Here is a 20,527-nt window from a genome sequence, read left to right on the forward strand (position 1 = left end):
CGGGCGACAGAGTCAGGCTGTGTACTCAGGCTGTTGAAGCACTGGGAGAAGCTGAAGGTGCGCAATGGAATTCTATACAGAGTGAAGAGTGACCGTCGCATGAACAGAAAGATCTTTCAGTTTGTCATACCAGAGTCTCTGAAACGACAAGTCCTGCACAGTGTTCACGATGCAGCTGGTCACCAGGGCCATTCGAGGACTCTCTCTCTGGCCAGTGCACGATTCTTCTGGACAGGCATGGAGAAAGATATTGTGAGGCATGTGAAGCACTGCCAGAGGTGCATCTTGGGGAAGACTCCTGAACCAGCTGCTCGGGCCCCTCTTGAGATCATTCGCACTTCAGCTCCTATGGAGCTAGTGTGCATTGATTTTTGGACAGCGGAGTCAAGTGATAAGAGAACTACTGATGTCCTTGTTGTTACAGACCATTTCTCCAAGCTGGCTCTCGCCTTTCCCTGTAGAAACCAATCTGCAAAACAAGTTGCCCGCTGCTTATGGGACAAGTTTTTCTGCATCTACGGGTTCCCCAAAAGGATCCATTCAGATCAGGGGGCCAACTTTGAGAGCAGGCTCATCAAAGATCTACTTGAAATGGCAGGTGTGCATAAATCCCATACAACACCATATCATCCCATGGGCAACGGCATCACAGAAAGATTTAACAGAACCCTTGGGGGCATGATACGGACTCTTCCCCCAAAGTGCAAATCCAAGTGGCCGCAGATGCTCCAGATGTTGACCTTCTGCTATAACTGCACGGTGCACGAGACCACAGGCTTTGCGCCGTTTTACTTGATGTTTGGGCGGATCCCGCGCTTGCCTGTCGATGTCATGTTCCATCATGTCCTGGAGGATGCTGACGTCGTCAGCCACCATGAGTTTGTACACCATCTGAGGAGAGATCTCTCTGAGGCTGCGCTGATTGCTCAGCAGCATGCCCTTGGCGAGCAAGTCACACAGAGATCTACAATCGCAGGGTCAGAGGATCGCCGTTGACTGTGGGTGACAGGGTGCTGCTAGCCAATCGAGGTGAGAAAGGCAAGAAGAAGGTTGCAGACCGGTGGGATTCAACCCCTTTTGATGTGGTGTCTGTGAGATCCGGTATCAACGTGTACAGGATCCGAGATAGCGTGACAGGAAAAGAGAAGGTTGTGCACAGGAACATGCTGCTCCCAGTTGACTTTCTGGCTTTTCCTGAGCAAGATGGAAACCAAGCAACCTCTGGAGAGTCACGATCCGATGCATCACACAGGAGTGCTCAGAGCTCCGTCATGGATAATGAGGAGGTTACTCAAGTGCGCACCATGAACTGGCTCATGCAGTCGCCAGCCCAAGTGGAAGCAGAGAATGTTCCTGGAGGAGATGCCCTCGACGATGCCTTGATGGTGGGTGTCATGGAAGGGGACCAATTGGATGAGTCGCCAGACGGTGTTCCTGATGATTCTGAACATGTCCACATCACTCATGCACACACTGATTCATCATCAGACCCGGTACACGACACAGCACACTTGCTTGTCAATGAACCTGTAGTCATGGGTGATCCTCTCACTGCAGTTGAGGTTGAGCTAGAGGAGGTTGTTTGCACATATCCACAGACCACACAAGCCCCTTCAGTTTTCACAAGATTTGGGAGGAGCGTTAAGCCTCCAAATAGGCTTATTTGTAAGATGGCAAACCAGAGACTTGTGGGGAGTATTGAACCTATATTGGGGTCTGCGTTTAGTGTTATTGCAGCGCCAATGTGGGTGTAGTGTTAATGATGAGATTTGGTGACAAGTAGCACCCTTTTGTTTTTTTATTTATCAGTCTGTTTTGGTTTACGATTTGGGAGTATGTGATTCTCTACACTAATAGGGCAAAGATATGTACAAGTATGTGAGATGTAAATGGCATCTTTGTTTGTCTGTGATAAGTATGGGTTTTGGTGCCATCCTGTCCTTACACACTTCTTAAGGAAGAATTTCTAACATTGACTTTTTCGTACGTCAGTGCCCGAAATCCACAGTTTTAAAAAAAAAAAAAAATTTTCTCTCTGTAGTGTTGCCCCTATTTGGCATAATTTAAGGGGGGTGTATGTAACGGAGTAGAATATACTTGGTTTAATTATGGCAAAAGCTGGGCAACATTGCCACCTATTGGCACGGTGGTAGTTATGTCATTGTGTTTACGGAACTACACAGAGTGATGCGGGAAGCGCAGTGGTAGGTTACGTTCCCCCGCATGGTCCGGGATAATTAATAATTTTGTGAGATTTCAAATGTTCATACTTTGTATTTTACCATGTAATGTACATATATTGATGTTAGCTAACTATCTTGAGCCCAGACTATAAGCTATCTAGTCTTTAAAATGATATTTTAGAGACTTACTGAAACGTACCTTGTCAGTGTTAGCCTAGCATAATCATTTGCATCTGTTCCGTGTTTTGTTCAGACTGTTATCCTGAGACCAATGCGATTGACATGCCACTGCTGTACTGTGTTACAGGTAATATCCTATGCATTTCTGTGTTAGTTTTCATATGTTTCATTGCAATTATTGTTCGTCCATGTGAGCAGCTTTTTCTAACTGTTAAGTAGCTCACGCTAGTTTGGCTAGCTCATAGTTAGTGAAGCAGCCTGTTGACTAGGTGTGTATGACGTATATCTGTGCTGTGTTTATGCTCACCTCATGTTAAATGGCGAATGGGTTTTCCTGCCTTTTTCTATATTATAAAATGGATTATTGGGTGGTGTTTTCAACAATATAATGTCAGTATATATGGAGATATCTTTGATTGTGCAAATGTGAATACAATGTAGTTAAGGCATTGTAATGTATTAGAATATATCCAGTAATATCCACTATACGATCACATCCAGTTATGAAATCACACAGAGTGATGCGGGAAGCGCAGTGACTGTTATCCTGAGACCAATGCGATTGACATGCCACTGCTGTACTGTGTTACAGAGCAATAAGCAATAAAGACCCCTGTAATCCACCTGGCTGCCTCTGATGTGTAGGAGCGACAGTAGTGGGGAGCTGCATTTCATCACATACAAATGTGACCCGTCACATATGTATTGGGCAATCCACCATCTAACTAGTAACATACATGTTAGCTTGGCTATTGCATTAGCAAACATTTGGTAGCTGATGATTTGATGACAGGAGTAGCTAAAATTGCATCTGAAATCATTCCCTCATCTGGATTAAAAATGGACTGACTGCAAATTCCTAGCATCAGGGCTTCAGTATACAGAGAGAGGGAGAGACTGAGCTTTAGAACAGGTTTTTTGTAATTGTCTGCCTTGACATCAATGCAGTTTGCATTAAGCTAGCTATGAGCTGTTGGCAGCTAGCTAGCCCAAACACATCCCGTTTTCCCCGCATTTTATTAAGCTAGCTAGCTATGAGCTGTTGGCAGGCAGCTGGCTAGCTAGCACAAACACCCCCGTTTCTCCCGCATTTTATTAAGCTAGCTATGAGCTATTGACAGGCAGCTAGCTAGCACAAACACTCCCGTTTCCCCCGCATTTTATTAAGCTAGCTATGAGCTGTTGGCAGCTAGCTAGCCCAAAGACCCCCGTTTTCCCCGCATTTTATTAAGCTAGCTATGAGCTGTTGGCAGCTAGCTAGCTAGAACAAACACCCCCGTTTCCCCCGCATTTTATTAAGCTAGCTATGAGCTGTTGGCAGGCAGCTAGCTAGCCCAAAACTCCAGTTTCCCCTGCATTTCATATCGATTTTGTATCCCAGTAGGCTACTCTCTGGTAGTGTATATTGATATATTAATCAATATGTTAAAATCTCCTAGATTTTGCCACTAGAGGTTTTGACACTTCAGAGCTGCTTTGGTTTTATTTCTCTTTTTTTTATTATTATTATTATTACTGATCCAGTTGGTAACTAAGCTTGTATCCTATTTTTGTGAGTGATTTTGAACCTCCCGTGTTTTTCAGATTTTGGCAGAGAGTGCAGCCAGTAATGAAGGGATAGATGCACCTAGCACTGTAGATTTTGAAGAGACAGAGGGCTTCTCTCTACAGGATCCTGGACCATTAGTGCTTCATTGTGGGTCACAGTGCAACATCAGATGTCTGCAATGCTCATCAGGTAGTGTAACTTGTATCTATCATTAGCTGTATATGACACATAAACATTTACAAATGACTTCTAATGGTAGGAAGAAGACATTTCATACTGGACTGTATTTGGTTGTGCATGTGTTGTGACCACTGACTATGTGATGTTGCGCAACTCTTTATTTATTTATTTTTTTTTTTTTTTCGCCTAGCAGTTTTCCTTGGACTAGGGTGGCCCCTAAATCATGGCTGCAGTTGTCGCCGTGGTCCTGCTACGCCGTGCAGTTCCCTGCTACGTCCTGTAACGCCCTGCTACGCCATGAACTACTCTAACTACTATTTATAGTCGTAGTTCAAGTATCTTTACTGTGACTATTATTGCCACTGTTCATCACACCCTCAACCGGCACCGTCACAGCCGCCTACCAAGAGCCTGGGTCTGTCCCAGGTTTCTTCCTGAGAGGGAGGTTTTCCTCGCCACTGTCACACTGAATGCTTGCTCTTGGGGGAATTACTAGAATTGTTGGGTCCCTGTAAATTATAGTGTGGTCTAGACCTACTCTATTTGTAAAGTGTCTTGAGATAACTCTTGTTATGATGTATTAAAATTGATAAAGATGAGACTTTATTGATCTGGTGGTGAAATTTACAAGCTACCTGCCAAGTCAAACTTCTAAAAGTAATGCAAAAGTAGTGTAAAGCATTACAATTCAGAGACAGTAATATTGTAATATAACTAATTACTCTGAAATGACAGTAACTAGTAATCTATAATGAACTACATTTTGGAAGTAACTTGCCCAACACTCCTAGTTACTATCAATGAAATTATAAATACATTTTATACAACAAGACACTTTGTGATTGTGTTCATTTTGTGAAAACAAAATATATTTATTGATTGCCTCCCTTCCTCTGGAAACTGCCTCCTGATTGCGGCCACAACAAAAGCTGGTATTGCCTTCCTGATCTTCCTGCCCAGAAACCCATATGTCTATCGGACCACCTGCCTGTAGGCTGTGTATCGGAATTGCCTAGAGAATGATAGGGGTGCAATGTTGATATTGATAATCCTGTTAACATAGTCAATATGATCAAGAGTGATAGACTTATTTGATGTAACATTTTCAGTTATTCTATTCCATAAAAGTATGTATGCACATCAGAGTTTAAAAATCTGCTAATCCCTCAGCATCAATAATGCACATTAGATTAGATTAGATTAGATTATACTTTATTGTCATTGTGCAGAGTACAAGTACAAAGACAACAATTTCTTTTGCGTCAGTTTGCGTCCAACTAGAAGTGAAAAAAAATCAAATATAACCAAGTGTAAGTCATGAACATGTACAGATATGTGCAATGTAGTAGGAGTAACATAGTAAGAATATAGATATATGCAGGGTATTAACAGAATATATTATAAAAAAAACGGAATAAATATGGATATTCAGTATGAACCACATAGACGGATATGTGCATTGTGGTAACAGTATCATTGTAGTGCAGAAACGGTAACGTAAGAATAAGTGTACTGTATGTGCAAGAGGAATAGTATGAAGAGCAGTAGAATAAGGCTATATATAAGTAGTTACAGTATGTACATTAATTATTTTGTTACAGTTTGTTATTTGTGTAGAAAACTGACGACTATAATAGAAGTGTATAATAATATAATAGTGTTATAAATTACTCTCATCTAAACATACTGTGGTCTGTTGGCTTGGAGAGGGCCATACTCCTGCCTGAAGTTGAGGTATGCTACCTGCAGCGAGAACGGGTTAAGGCAGCAGGCATCAAAGCCGGGATGGAGCGTCAGGCAGGTAATGTCCGTGGCCGGGACTAAACCCTCAACTAGTGCCCAGTAGTAGTGCCAACCTATAATGGGGTGGGGTACAAATCTGATTGCTCATGACATCCCTCTTTTGGACGATGTCCCTGTTCGGCAACGCCATAGGCGCATCCCTCCTTCAGAGTATGAGCTGGTCAAGGACCACATCAACCAACTCTTGGAGGCACAGGTAATAAGGGAGAGCAGCAGTCCCTATGCCAGTCCCATTGTGTTGGTAAAGAAAAAGGATGGGAGCCTGCGTATGTGTGTCGATTACAGGCAACTTAACAACAAAACGGATTGACGAGTCATGCCTTGATGGGTGCCCGCTGGTTTTCCACTTTGAATCTGGCCAGCGGCTATAACCAGGTCCCTGTTTCTGAGGCGGATCAACCCAAAACGGCATTTTGCACCCCATTTGGCCTCTTTGAGTGGAATCGTATGCCATTTGGGCTTTGCAACGCTCCAAGCACTTTTCAGAGGCTGATGCAACGCATATTTGGTGACCAGCAGTGCCAGTCGTTGCTTTTGTATCTTGACGAGATTGTGGTTTTCTCTTCCACAGTCGAACAGCATCTGGAGAGGTTGGATGTAGTGCTGGGGAGGCTTCAGCAGCAAGGCCTGAAGGCAAAGCTAAGCAAATGTGCATTTTTCCAACAGGAAGTGCGCTACTTGGGCCATGTCATTTCAGACAAAGGTGTCTCCACAGATCCCAGTAAGGTGCAGGTGGTGGCGAACTGGCCCCCACCTACCACCATCCCGGAGCTGCGGTCGTTCCTTGGTTTTGCCAGTTACTATCGCCGCTTTGTGGAGGGGTTCGCCAAGTTGGCGGCCCAGCTGCATAGGCTGGTTGCGGAACTGGGAGGCACAAAGTCAAGGAGAAGAGCAGAGCTGTCTGTGAGGGGACATTGGACGGAGCAATGCCAGTGTAATTTTGAGGCACTTAAGATCAAACTCGTTACAGCACCTGTGCTTGCTTATGCCAACTTCTCTTTGCCATTCATTCTTGAGGTTGATGCAAGCTACGGGGGACTTGGGGCAGTGCTCTCCCAGGAGCAGTCAGGCACGGTTAGACCAGTGGCTTATGCCAGCTGAGGTCTGAGGCCCACTGCAAAACTACAGCTCCATGAAGTTGGAGTTTTTGGCACTCAAGTGGGCTATGACCGAGAAGTTTAGGGAGTACCTACTAGGCCACAAATGTGTTGTCTTCACGGACAACAACCCCCTTAGCCACTTGTCTTCGGCAAAGCTCGGTGCTACCGAACAACGTTGGGCAGCACAGCTGGCGTCCTTCGATTTTGAAATCAAATATCAATCAGGGAGGAGTAATGGAAATGCAGATGCTCTGTCCCGTCAACACCAACCCAGCAGACAGGAACTTGAGGCCATGGTCCCTGGTACAGTACTCCCAGATTCCTTACAGCATGCTCAAGTGAACCAAGTTGAAGCAGTTCAATCTGCTATTGTTGCCTTGCCAGAATATACACCGGCAGATCTAGGTGTTTTGCAACAGGCAGATCCCGTCATTAAAGAGGCCCTGGTCTTCTGGCGGAGAGGCAACTGTCCCAATGGTGAGGATCGAAAGGCAGTCTCACAGCCTGCCTTGGCATTGCTGCGCCAATGGGACCGGTTGATGGAAAGGGATGGGGTCTTGTACCGCCAGGCCTTCCGCCCTGATGGCCTTGAGGCAGTGTCCCAGCTAATTTGGCCAGCTTCATTAAGGGAAGAGGTGTTGACCAAGGTTCACCAAGACCATGGTCATCAGGGTGTGGAAAGAACATTAGAGCTTTTGCAACGGTGGTGTTACTGGCCAGGTATGTCCTCTGCGGCCGCACAATGGTGTCGGGCCTGCGAGAGGTGCCAAGTGGCTAAGGACACCCAGCCAGCTGCTCGCAGCTTCATGGGGCATTTGCTGGCTTCAAGGCCAAATGACATCGTAGCTATGGATTTCACAGTGTTAGAACCGACTTATAACGGGTTGGAAAATGTCTTCGTTATGACTGATGTTTTTAGCAAGTATACGCTTGCTGTCCCCACCCGTGACCAAAGAGCCTCCACTGTGGCTCAGGTTTTGGTGACAGAATGGTTCTTAAAGTTTGGTGTTCCTGCTCGTATACACTCGGACCAGGGCCGCAACTTTGAGAGTTCTCTGATCCAGCAGTTCTGTAGGCTCTATGGCATTGAGAAGTCTCGTACCACCCCATACCATCCAGCTGTTAATGGTCAGTGAGAACGCTTTAATCGAACCCTGCGCACCTTTCCGGTGTCTCGGAAGCGGGTCTGGAGTTCCTGTCTGCCACAGGTGCTGTATTCCTATAACACCACCCCTCATCAGGCCACTGGAGAGTCCCCTTTTCTGTTGATGTTTGGGCAAGAGCCTAGGCTCCCAGTTGCTTTCCTGCTAGGTAAAGTACAAGATCCTGTTTGTGGAAGTACCCATGAATGGATCCAGGAACATCAGACCCGCTTAAGGATAGCTTTTGAGGGAGCTGGGGAAAGGTTAAGGGGTGCGGCAGAGCGTCGTAAGAGGAATTATGATCAGCATGTTCGAGACCACCCTCTGAAAGTAGGCCAGTTGGTGTGGTTGCGGAACCTCAGTACACGAGGTCGTCATAAGATCTAGGATCTGTATGATCCTGTGTCATAGAGTTCTGAGGGCACCAGCTGAAGGTGGAGCAGTGTACACCATAGCGCCTGTAGACAATCCGACTAAGTCCCGGCATGTTAATCGTGCCCTGCTGAAGGCTGTGGTTGGGTTAGACCCTTCTGGTGGCCCTGCTGCCTTTCTGTCACCCTCCTTAGATCACAACGAATCAGAGGAGTACTTTGGTGACGGTGATCTGCTGGTTCTCAGGCAGGAGCCTCCTTTGGTAGTACAAACTCAAACCAACCCAGTGTCCCCGGTTTTGGACGTTGTTGGGGCTCCCAGCACTGCGAACTCAGTCTCACCAACCACCCATTCTGATACTAGTGAAGTTGCAGTTCGTCGGACAGCCCGGCCAACAGCAGGCCACCATTCTAAAATCAATCGCCTCCCGAGGGCCGTGGGGGTACCGGCAGGTGGTGCAGTACCTTCCGGACCCTCTGGCCAATTCTGTGTCAGCCCTCTTTAGACCATGGGATTAGTTGAGGCCAAACCTGTTGCGTTTGCTCCATCGTCGGGGCAACAATCCAAAAGTTGGGGTAGATTGTAGCAGGTTTATTGGTCGCAAGTGTTTTCAATCACACTCACTCTCTCTGGACCAATCAGGAAGTAACTGCTTGCTATATAGGCAGGGGGTTTGACCTCTTGACACTCTTTACTCTTTGTTGCTGGAAGCACATTTCCTCTGGGTCCTTTCGCGTTCGCGGTGCAGTCACGGCTGTGCAACAGGTAATGCAGTGTTTTTATTTGTTTGTTACCTAAAGGCCTCGGTTGTGTTGGGATGGGCATTACAGCATGTATTGTCTTTTGCAGTGTCTCCCTGTTACAAACCCGATCTTTCCTTTAATTGAGTGTTGCTGCTGGTAGGTTGGAAAAATCTTTCTCCTCTTTGAATATTTTAATGAATGAGTGAAGAATCGGCCGTTTTATTGTAGGCTCTGTGTAGCTGTACTATCGGCACTGTCGGTGTATTGGTGCGAAGCTCCCTGACGGGTATGTATGTATGTATATCTGTGGCATCGCGTGTATTTTCATTAATCATAAACAGTCACTGAATTTGGTTTGTTTGTGCACGCCAGGGTTGTAAAATTGATTCGCTTACGCTGGTATCTGCACTAGCCCCTCCCTTCCCTGCCACGCTGCTGTTTTGTCTCAACTGACTTTTGTTTCAACCACTGCCAACGGGTTGTAACCACACGAGCTCACGCCAGGCTCTGAACGCCTCTACGCGCCTTTCAGCGCCAGGATCTGTTGCCCAAAGTGTCCGACAGGGCAGTATTTGAGTGATTGTGATACGGACGATAGCTTTGCCTTTCTTTGGCTTGCCTGTGCTTACTAATGTGTATGGAGATTGGGGTTTATGGGTTTATTTGTTAAATTATGATTAAGTGATTTTTGGTTAATTTATATTTCTTTTTGTTTAAACTTCTTTAAGACTCATTTCTGTTGAAACTTTATGGTTTATTTGTTAATTTTGGTTATTTGTTAGGCTCTAGGCAGCTATTCAGACACCTTTGCTGCCTAGATTTGCCTTAGATTGAAGTTGTTTTTCATTTATTTTTGGTTTGATTAATTTTCCTTCCCCCCAATAACGGAATGTTCTTCCTCCATAGGTGCTGAGTGCCGAAGGTGGTGGTGTCGGTGTCCCGGTGGTGGTGTCTCCCTCCTGTGTGCTGTGTTTTTCCCCTTGGTTTATTTAGAGTTTTTCACCACTGTGTGTGAGTGTGTGTGCTCACGTGTGACTAGGGTGATCCTTCCCTGAGACCCCACACCCTTTGACCCTGTCCCTCTACCGGTAAGGCCTCAGCACTTATTTCCCACATTTAGTGTGTCTGGTATTTTTAAATAGTATTTTATATTTGATGTTTTAGTAATTGTATTAATAAAATCATTGTTTTAACGGAATTACGTCTCTGGCTTTGTGCTTAATCGAACCTGTGTACTTTCTGTATTTTGGTGATTTAGCTATTTAACTAGTCAAATCCTATTCTCGGGGTGAAATTCCCCGGGTGGCATTGCCGGTGTCTTCCTTGGGTCTGGGTGTTGAGTGGGCCAAAAAGGCGCTCCACACCAAAAAGAGTCCCACTCGCCACATAGGCATCCACTTCTCGACACATGCTGTCCACCGCTGACGCCATAGCCTCACAATGTCCGCACAAGCCCCTAGCCAACAAAACGATTATGTGCTAGTGCTAACCTGCTTCTCTTAATACATCCATGGCTTGGATGGACTGCACAGTCCCTGTCTCAGCGTTAAAATCTTAGGTTGTAGAATATCACAAGACAAAACGTTGCTGGCTTAAATTAAGACAATCTACATGTATGTTTAATCTAAAACAAGGTCGAAAGTATGTTTGCTAAAGCAGATTTATTGTATAACACCAATGTACTAGCCTAGATGAACCAGCAGCCACCGTAGGTATGCTCGCCAACAGTGGAGAGCTTGGTTTCTTCATCCACGTCCATTGTAATTTGAGCATGAACTTGACCAGACTCCCTCACGTTACGTCACTTTCGGTCAGACATAGATAGATGTTGAAGTTATTTTATCACAATTTTATCTCAAAATTTCATTTATGGCGGTTATATATTTTTAACAGTTTTGAAAATCTAGTTGTTTATCATTAATATACACTATGCTGTATAATGTGTGTTCAACCCGCATTAACAGTGGGCTTCCTTGTACCAGTGAAATCAAGGCAGTAGTAGTAGATTCGATCACATCGCTCTAACCAATCCTTCTTGAGACTGATGTTGGCACCTCCCACTCAATTAGCATACAGGCGCAGGGAAAAAGAAATGTAGAAATACAGAAATAAATAAATGTAGAAATGTGGAAATACAGAAATAAATAAATGTATGAAAAATAAATAAATAAATAAATATATAAATACATAAATAAATATATAAATATATAAATATATAAATAAATACATATAGAAATGCATAAATAAATAAATACATGTAAAAATACAGAAATAGCCATTTATGTTACGAAAAAGTATTTATTTTTACTATATTTCTGCATTTATTTATTTATTTCTACTTTTATTTATTTATTTTTCCTTCTGTCATTTTTAGTCCTCCATATTACTTACTCATCTCCAAGTCCATAAAACTGTTAAACAGCATATCATAAAGTGACTCAAAATACAAACAATATTAGAGGAAACAATGACCAACCTTATCCCCTTATCAACCAGGTAGTAAACAAGTTAAACATAAAACGTTTTGCTTGTATGAGCTGCAGACTTTACCTGCTTGTAGGGACAAATATATACTTCCGGTTTCGATCTTTTCAAAATAAAAACGCTAACGCTGGAAATTGCTATAGATTATTAAATGAGTGAAACGAACTAATATGTGGGTCAGCTACCTGGGCTGTTATGTTAGCTCTAACATAAGTTAATTGCAGAAACATCTGCCAGAGAACAGTGTCATTTTGGTTACCTAAAGCTAGCTAACTTGCTAGCTAGCGCTTTTATTTTGAAAAGATCGAAACCGGAAGTATTATAAGCGGGCTGAGGCCATGGGCAACATGTGCTGCTGATACTCTGCAGAAGAAAGCATGGTGTAGCCTATGCTTATCTCGTTTATCATCTGGCTGATAAAGGGACAAGGTTTGTCAGTGTTTACTCTAATATTGTTTGTATTGTCAGTCACTTTATGATATGCCGTTTAAGAGTTTTACGGACTTGGAGATGAGTATGTGCAAGTAAAGCTAGCATGTCAATATATTTTAGCCTGCAGTTTATTTCAAGGCTAATGAGCCTGTTTAGCTACATGAAACTAAGCTAACTGTAGCTAACTTGAGAAATAGAAATGCAATTACTAAGGTATTTTGGATTCAAAAGGAGAATCATTTTAATATTGTACTAGGCTTTTTATTTAGGTTGATTTCTGCATAGAAAGTGAATAAACTATTCAACCATGAAGACCATCTTTCAGCCAGGGAGGCTACACTATGATAATGATTATTTATGGTTCATAATATACTGTGATTTATATGAACAAACATGCGAATGCTGTGATTGCTGGCTGTCAGATTCATCAATGGATTCATATTCTGGACACTATCTAGATAATGGATAATCATGATCGTCAAGGTAGCTCACCACTCACTAGGTAGAGTGTGTACCATTAAGTCTGCCCTATCATGTTTTGTTGTCATTTGTACATTATGTGTAAAGATCTGATGTTGATAGTGAACAATCAATTCTTGCATCCGTAGCTTTTGCATGCATTTAAAAGAAATTAATATATCCCACTTGGTTTGTTAGGTTTCAAGAGAGGAAAACTATCCAGAAGACATGACAGTGAAGATGACAAGAGCGGGACAATTTCCAGTGTAATCTCCATACAGGATTTAAACTGTTATAGCTCTGAGTCTCAGTGGAAAGAAAGATGAGAACTGACTCAGAATCAAATGAAAACCTTGTTTACATTTTGAATATGTGTGCATAAGGTTGTCATGAAGATTGGATTTTACATTGACAATGTTTCACTAATGTTTAAAAGCTGTGTGAACATTTAAGTCAAAGAGTATTAATAAACTATGAATCATTGTTTAGTAATGCTTATTCAGCACTCTTATGCATTTATCAATTGTTATTTAAGGTGTATATGTTCTCTATTTTACAATAAGTCTACCAAAGAGCATTACTAACTGTTTACTTATGGTTTAGTCAGGCTTGTTCAGTATTGTTAAATACTAAATTAAGTGTTAGTTAAGGTGCATATGTTCTCTACTTTACAATAAGTGTACCAAAGAGCATTAATAACTGTTTATTGATGGTTAGGTAAGGCTTATTCAGTATTGTTACACATTAATTAAGTGTTAGTTAAGGTAAATATGTTCTCTACTTTAAAATAAGTCTACCAAAGAGCATTAATACATGTTTATTGATGGTTAGGTCATCGTCAGACACCGCCTACCAAGAGCCTGGGTCTGTCCGAGGTTTCTTCCCAAGAGGGAGTTTTTCCTCGCCACTGTCGCACTGCTTGCTCTTGAGGGACTTATTGTAATTGTTGGGGCTTTGTAAATTATAGAGTGTGGTCTAGACCTACTCTATCTGTAAAGTGTCTCGAGATAACCTATGTTATGATTTGATACTATAAATAAAATTGAATTGAATTAGGTAAGGCTTATTCAGTATTGTTACACATTAATTAAGTATTAGTTAAGGTGCATGTGTTCTCTACAATAAGTCTACCAAAGAGCATTAATAACTGTTTATTGATGGTTAGGTAAGGCTTATTCAGTATTGTTACACATTAAGTATTAGTTAAGGTGCATATGTTCTCTACTTTACAATAAGTCTACCAAAGAGCATTAATAACTGTTTATTGATGGTTTATGAAGGCTTATTTGATATTGTTACACGTTAATTAAGTGTTAGTTAAGGTGTATATGTTCTCTACTTTACAATAAGTCTACCAAAGAGCATTAATAAATGTTTATTGATGGTTTATTAAGGCTTATTCGGTATTATTACACATTAATTAAGTGTTAGTTAAGGTGTATATGTTCTCTACTTTACAATAAGTCTACCAAAGAGCATTAATAACTGTTTATTGATGGTTAGGTAAGGCTTATTCAGTATTTTTACACATTAAGTATTAGTTAAGGTGCATATGTTCTCTACTTTACAATAAGTCTACCAAAGAGCATTAATAACTCTTTATTGATGGTTTATTAAGGATTATTCAGTATTGTTACACATTAATTAAGTGTTAGTTAAGGTGCATATGTTCTCTACAATAAGTCTACCAAAGAGCATTAATAACTGTGTATTGATGGTTAGGTAAGTCTTATTCAGTATTGTTACACATTAATTAAGTGTTAGTTAAGGTGTATATGTTCTCAACTTTACAATAAGTCTACCAAAGAGCATTAATAACTGTTTATTGATGGTTTATTAAGGCTTATTAAGTATTGTTACACATTAATTAAGTGTTAGTTCAGGTGCATATGTTCTCTACTTTACAATAAGTCTACCAAAGAGCATAAATAATTGTGTAGTGATGGTTTAGTAAGGCTTCATCAGTATTGTTACACATTAATTAAATGTTAGTTAAGGTACATATGTTCTCTACTTTACAATAAGTCTACCAAAGAGCATTAATAAATGTTTATTGATTGTTAGGTAAGGCTTATTCAGTATTCTTACACATTAATTAAGTGTTAGTTAAGGTGTATATGTTCTCAACTTTACAATAAGTCTACCAAAGAGCATTAATAACTGTTTATTGATGGTTTATTAAGGCTTATTCAGTATTGTTACACATTATTTAAGTGTTAGTTCAGGTGCATATGTTCTCTACAATGAGTCTACCAAAGAGCATTAATAACTGTGTATTGATGGTTAGGTAAGTCTTATTCAGTATTGTTACACATTAATTAAGTGTTAGTTAAGGTGTATATGTTCTCAACTTTACAATAAGTCTACCAAAGAGCATTAATAACTGTTTATTGATGGTTTATTAAGGCTTATTCGGTATTATTACACAATAATTAAGTGTTAGTTAAGGTTTATATGTTCTCTACTTTACAATAAGTCTACCAAAGAGCATTAATAAATGTTTATTGATGGTTAGGTAAGGCTTATTCAGTATTGTTACACATTAATTAAGTGTTAGTTAAGGTGCATAAGTTCTCTACAATGAGTCTACCAAAGAGCATTAATAACTGTTTATTGATTGTTAGGTAAGGCTTATTCTATATTGTTACACATTAATTATTTGTTAAGGTGCATATGTTCTCTACTTTACAATAAGTCTACCAAAGAGCATTAATCACTGTTTATTGATGGTTTATTAAGGCTTATTCGGTATTGTTACACATTAATTAAGTATTAGTTAAGGTGCATATGTTCTCTACTTTACAATAAGTCTACACTGTAAGCAATTGCTGTAAATTTACAGCCAATTTTCAACACTAAAATACTGTTTTCATGTTAAACAGTTTAGTACTGTAATTAGCAATGCATTGTGGGCTGCTTAACTTGGAGCAACACGAAAGAGGCCCTAAACAGTATGCTGATGTTTTAAATTACAGGATACTACAGTATTTTTTGGAAACTGAGTGTTGACTTGGGAATTTGGAGCACGGTCAGAAGTTTGATACAACGTTAGTCTTTTAAATTGAGGCTAGTGCTTTTGGTCAATTTTCTTTATAAAATACAAAAATAATTTGCCATCAACTCCTGGAGGGACTTCAGGAACCATCATTTGGATAGGAGATTTTCCAGAAGAGGACGCAACATTTAGATGACATGTGTGCTACACATCGAGTGTTCTTCATCAACATCCATCGGGTCTTGCATCTACAAATAAACGGTAATTAAAATCTTATTAACATTTGAACATGTCATTTATCAATGAGGCTTAGATTTGAATAGCCAAAACAATATAACTTTTGGGTGTATTTTTGTTTAATTTTGGTAACATTAGCCGAACGTCTGTATCCCAGGAACAACATGAGGCCAATCGGCAGATGGAGGCAGCAGGAAAATAGTATTAGGCTACTGGAATAATTACATCTTGCCCGGTGATTAAGGATTTATTTCAACCAAACCATAGGATTATTGGAACATCGGCTAACCGAGATGGTCTGGTGAATTTTATTTTCTTTGTGTCGGCTTTTAATGAAGCGTGTTTTACAAAGAGTTAACAAGAAAATTAAGCTAATTAGTTCGGTTAAAGAGAGAAACTTGAATCAAGGCTTTGTATTTTTCTGTTTAAACGGAAAATTGGTGTGAAAATAGTGCCTTTCTGGAGAGCCAGAGACTGGAAGAGATTTACAGACAGGAGGGTGCAAGTGGAGCAGAAAGAGCAGAAGGTAAAAATCTAATGGAGCTCACATTCTCTCTACAACGTCGCCATATAAATACACTTCCACCACCTGACATTGAAGATTTGAAAACCAAATGGCCTTTTCTTTTCACGCCAAAGGTATATATACGCACATTTTGAGTTGCTCACAGACATCAATGTGCTTCATAGCTTGGAACTCAGTATGGAAGAATGTGGAAGAGCCATCACAGAATACTTCAGGGAAAACCTACCAACAAAGATGTCAAGGATATCCTCTCTAATGGTGAAGATAATGAGATGGCACTTTGTGTTGTTCAGCTGCTCATGGCACACTTTGGAGAGGACCTAACCGGGCTGATCCTTTTTACAGATGTAAGTTTTATTTTTATTTTCTAACCCTGTGTTTTAAAGGGTGTCTCCACCAGTCTTAAGTGTCCAGATACCTAATGTGTGTACTAGTTTTGGGGAGTACTACTACATATGTGAAAACAGTAGTGTCAATTATTTTGTGGCTCAGAGGAAGCTGCATGTAAGCTGATAAATTACCTCCATGTTGTCACACAGTTGCTAAATTGTATTATGGGTAAAGTAGGTGTAAGGTTTTAAAAAGTATTTCACTTGTCTTCTTTGCCCTACTGTGACACTGTTGAACGTTTTAAAAGCAAATGATCAGATCAACACAGCAGAAACAGAAATATTACCTTTTTTATTCGACATATTCTTCCTCCTTTTCAAAACCTGGTGCTTACATTATCCACAATGCAACTTGACCACTGAGTGACATCCCTGGAGGCAATTTATCAGATTATGTGCAGTTTCCTTGGGAGCCACAAAAGGGTCTCCCCGAGACCTGTACAAATAAAACTGTTACCCTTTTAATTTTGAATGCCAAATCTATTATAGCAGTTTGACTTTAGGTGACTGTAGAAGCCTACATTATTCGCCTCTAGGTTACTCTCACCTAGTGTTTACTAATTATTGACCTTTTTATAATTTTTTATAATGCATTTGTTCCCTACAGGTGTCTGCCACTGCAGCTGACGTTGATACAACTCTCAGTCTTCCTGCAAGTCCTCGCCTGATACTGCCTGGTATACATTTCATTTAGATTCATTGATAGACACAGTATATATCATATCGGCCATTCATCTTGAGTTTACAAATGTTTACACAAGTTAACATGCATTCCCATGTTGCTATGACTTGAAGTTTCAGGTGCAACAGGGCAAGTCACAATTAGAGGTTGGATGATCACCTTTGAGGGCCGTGTAATCTCTGAGGGCATCACACCAACATTTGCAACGGGACTTGCTGCTGTGTTTGCAATCTACTACATATTCAACCTTCAGTATCAAGATGAGCCAGCCTGCACTCTGGAATTCATTCAGAGGTAAAACCCTTTCATTCCTTGTCATCATTATATGGATATATACAATTAAATTAATGTATTTTTTTGCATAAAATGGTGTTAGTACTGTATATTTCAAGCCACAACACACACACACACACACACACACACACACACACACACACACACGGTATTTTGTTGGACTATAGGATTTATTATAATTCCATTTAATGTCACTTCTGTATGTCATTCAAGTCCATTCTATTTGTGCAATGATGAAAGACAAAAAAAATTCATTGCATTTAATTGAATGTAGACAAAACAGTATGTTGTTGCAACCTCACTCTGATCTAAGACTATTTTGATTTCAGGCGCTTCATTGGTATAAATCCAGAGAGGGACAAAGGCCAAAAAGGGGCAAGGTTGTCTCCAAGAAGAAAGGTGTGATCGTCCAGAAGAAGTCTTCTGCAGTCAATACACACGTCGCCATGCTACTGAAGAATCTCCTTGACTTTGAATGGAACTTCATATAGATCGGTGAGCTCTTTAATCTCGCTCTCTTTGTTTTGACAGTCTGGTATTGCCACATTACATTACATTACATTACATTACATTACATGTCATTTAGCTGATGCTTTTATCCAAAGCGACTTTTGCTCCAATTGCTATATACTGTATATCAGAGGTCGCACGCCTCTGGAGCAACTAGAGAACTGGTATTATTAACTTTATAAGCATTAGCTTGGGGTGTATACTGTACATTCCTGATTGTATAGTTATGATTATGATTGTTCGTTGTTGTTTGACAGTGGCAACACTGGAATAACGCTGCAGAGAGGAACAGCGGCTACCAAAGTGATGGTCATCTCTCCTGGATCCACAAGAACTAAGACGTAAAAACACAAGCCTGCCTCACAGGACAATTTTAAGAGGTAACCTGCGAGTCTAGCTCGCAGTGGCACAGGTGCCTACCTAACAGTTTCATCCCTAAATGTTTTTATTGATGCATATTGTCCAAATGTTCTCCTGTACTATAATAGTTTCAAAATGGCCTTAATGCACATTTTCAAGTTTGTTTTCCAAATGTTGCTGATTCTGCATATGTTCAAAATGTTATTATGAAAGTATATTTTACATACAGCAGAGAATACATTGCAGATTACATATGTAAATCTTTTAAGTTGACTTTTGAGGAAATTTTAATCTAACTCTCTGACGAGCAATTTAAGAATTTAAGTTTATTGCCATAGTCTAAAGCAGACACTACTAGGCTGTTTCTGTTTGCTAATAGAAATCTCTTTTTAGCGTCGTCCAACATGGTTTATTTTCTTTTTTTCCATTTTTTGAAAGTAGCAGTATTCATGTTGACATTGACATTGCTCTTTGAAATAAAAGTATTTGATTTTTATGATTTCTATGATTTTTGAGTTTTTATTGCGTATTTTGCATAATATTCACAATAATGCATATCGTAAGCAATTGTCTGAGAATAATGAAGTTCATTGCAATCAATATTGATTGTGAAGACTGATGTTTTAGGAAACTGCTAAATTTAGTTATTGTATTATCTACTGTGCCTGTCTACAGTAAACTGAGAAGTTAAAGTAACAACCTAAACTGAATATTATTGTAATTTCCAAATAATCACAGAAATATGCTGGATTTATTTTTTTTACTGTATTAGAATGTGAAATAATTTAACAGTGTGAATACAGAAATATACTTCATTTTTGGTTTACAGACTACTACTGTAAAGTCATTTTACGTATGAATACCGTAAAAATAACGGCATACTGCTGGCGTCCCTGCTGCCAGCTCTTTACTGTAAATTATAGAAATACAGAAATATGCTGTTTTTCTGGTTTACAGACTACTACCGTAATATCATTTTACATATGAATACCGTAAAAATAACGGTATACTGCTGGCGTCTCTGCTGCCAGCTCTTTACTGTTATTTTACAGGAAAATTATTTACAGTGTACCAAAGTGCATTAATAACTGTGTATTGATGGTTAGGTAAGTCTTATTCATTATTGTTACACATTAATTAAGTGTTAGTTAAGGTGTATATGTTTTCAACTTTACAATAAGTCTAACAAAGAGCATTAATAACTGTTTATTGATGGTTTATTAAGGCTTATTCAGTATTGTTACACATTATTTAAGTGTTAGTTCAGGTGCATATGTTCTCTCCTTTACAATAACTCTACCAAAGAGCATTAATAACTGTTTATTGATGGTTAGGTAAGGCTTATTCAGTATTGTTACACATTAATTAAGTATTAGTTAAGGTGCATATGTTCTCTACTTTACAATAAGTCTACCAAAGAGCATTAATAACTCTTTATTGATGGTTTATTAAGGATCATTCAGTATTGTTACATATTAATTAAGTGTTAGTTAAGGTGCATATGTTCTCTACAATAAGTCTACCAAAGAGCATTAATAACTGTGTATTGATGGTTAGGTAAGTCTTATTCAGTATTGTTAAACATTAATTAAGTGTTAGTTCAGGTGCATATGTTCTCTCCTTTACAATAAGACTACCAAAGAGCATTAATCACTGTTTATTGATGGTTTATTAAGGCTTATTCGGTATTGTTACACATTAATTAAGTGTTAGTTAAGGTTTACATGTTCTCTACTTTACAATAAGTCTACCAAAGAGCATTAATAAATGTTTATTGATGGTTAGGTAAGGCTTATTCAGTATTGTTACACATTAATTAAGTGTTAGTTAAGGTGCATAAGTTCTCTACAATGAGTCTACCAAAGAGCATTAATAACTGTTTATTGATTGTTAGGTAAGGCTTATTC

At 39.9% G+C, this 20,527-nt stretch overlaps 1 long non-coding RNA gene across 1 annotated transcript; it reads left to right on the forward strand.

Moving 5' to 3' along the window:
• The first annotated feature begins 17,409 nt into the window (after positions 1-17,409).
• LOC114568410 (uncharacterized) lies at positions 17,410-18,105 on the forward strand. Its single transcript, XR_003694287.1, has 3 exons — positions 17,410-17,451; positions 17,570-17,750; positions 18,080-18,105. It is a non-coding gene; the product is annotated as an uncharacterized LOC114568410 (long non-coding RNA).
• The last annotated feature ends 2,422 nt before the right edge of the window (positions 18,106-20,527 follow it).

Source organism: Perca flavescens, chromosome 14 (genome assembly GCF_004354835.1).
Source record: "Perca flavescens isolate YP-PL-M2 chromosome 14, PFLA_1.0, whole genome shotgun sequence".
NCBI classification, from domain to species: Eukaryota; Metazoa; Chordata; class Actinopteri; order Perciformes; family Percidae; genus Perca; species Perca flavescens.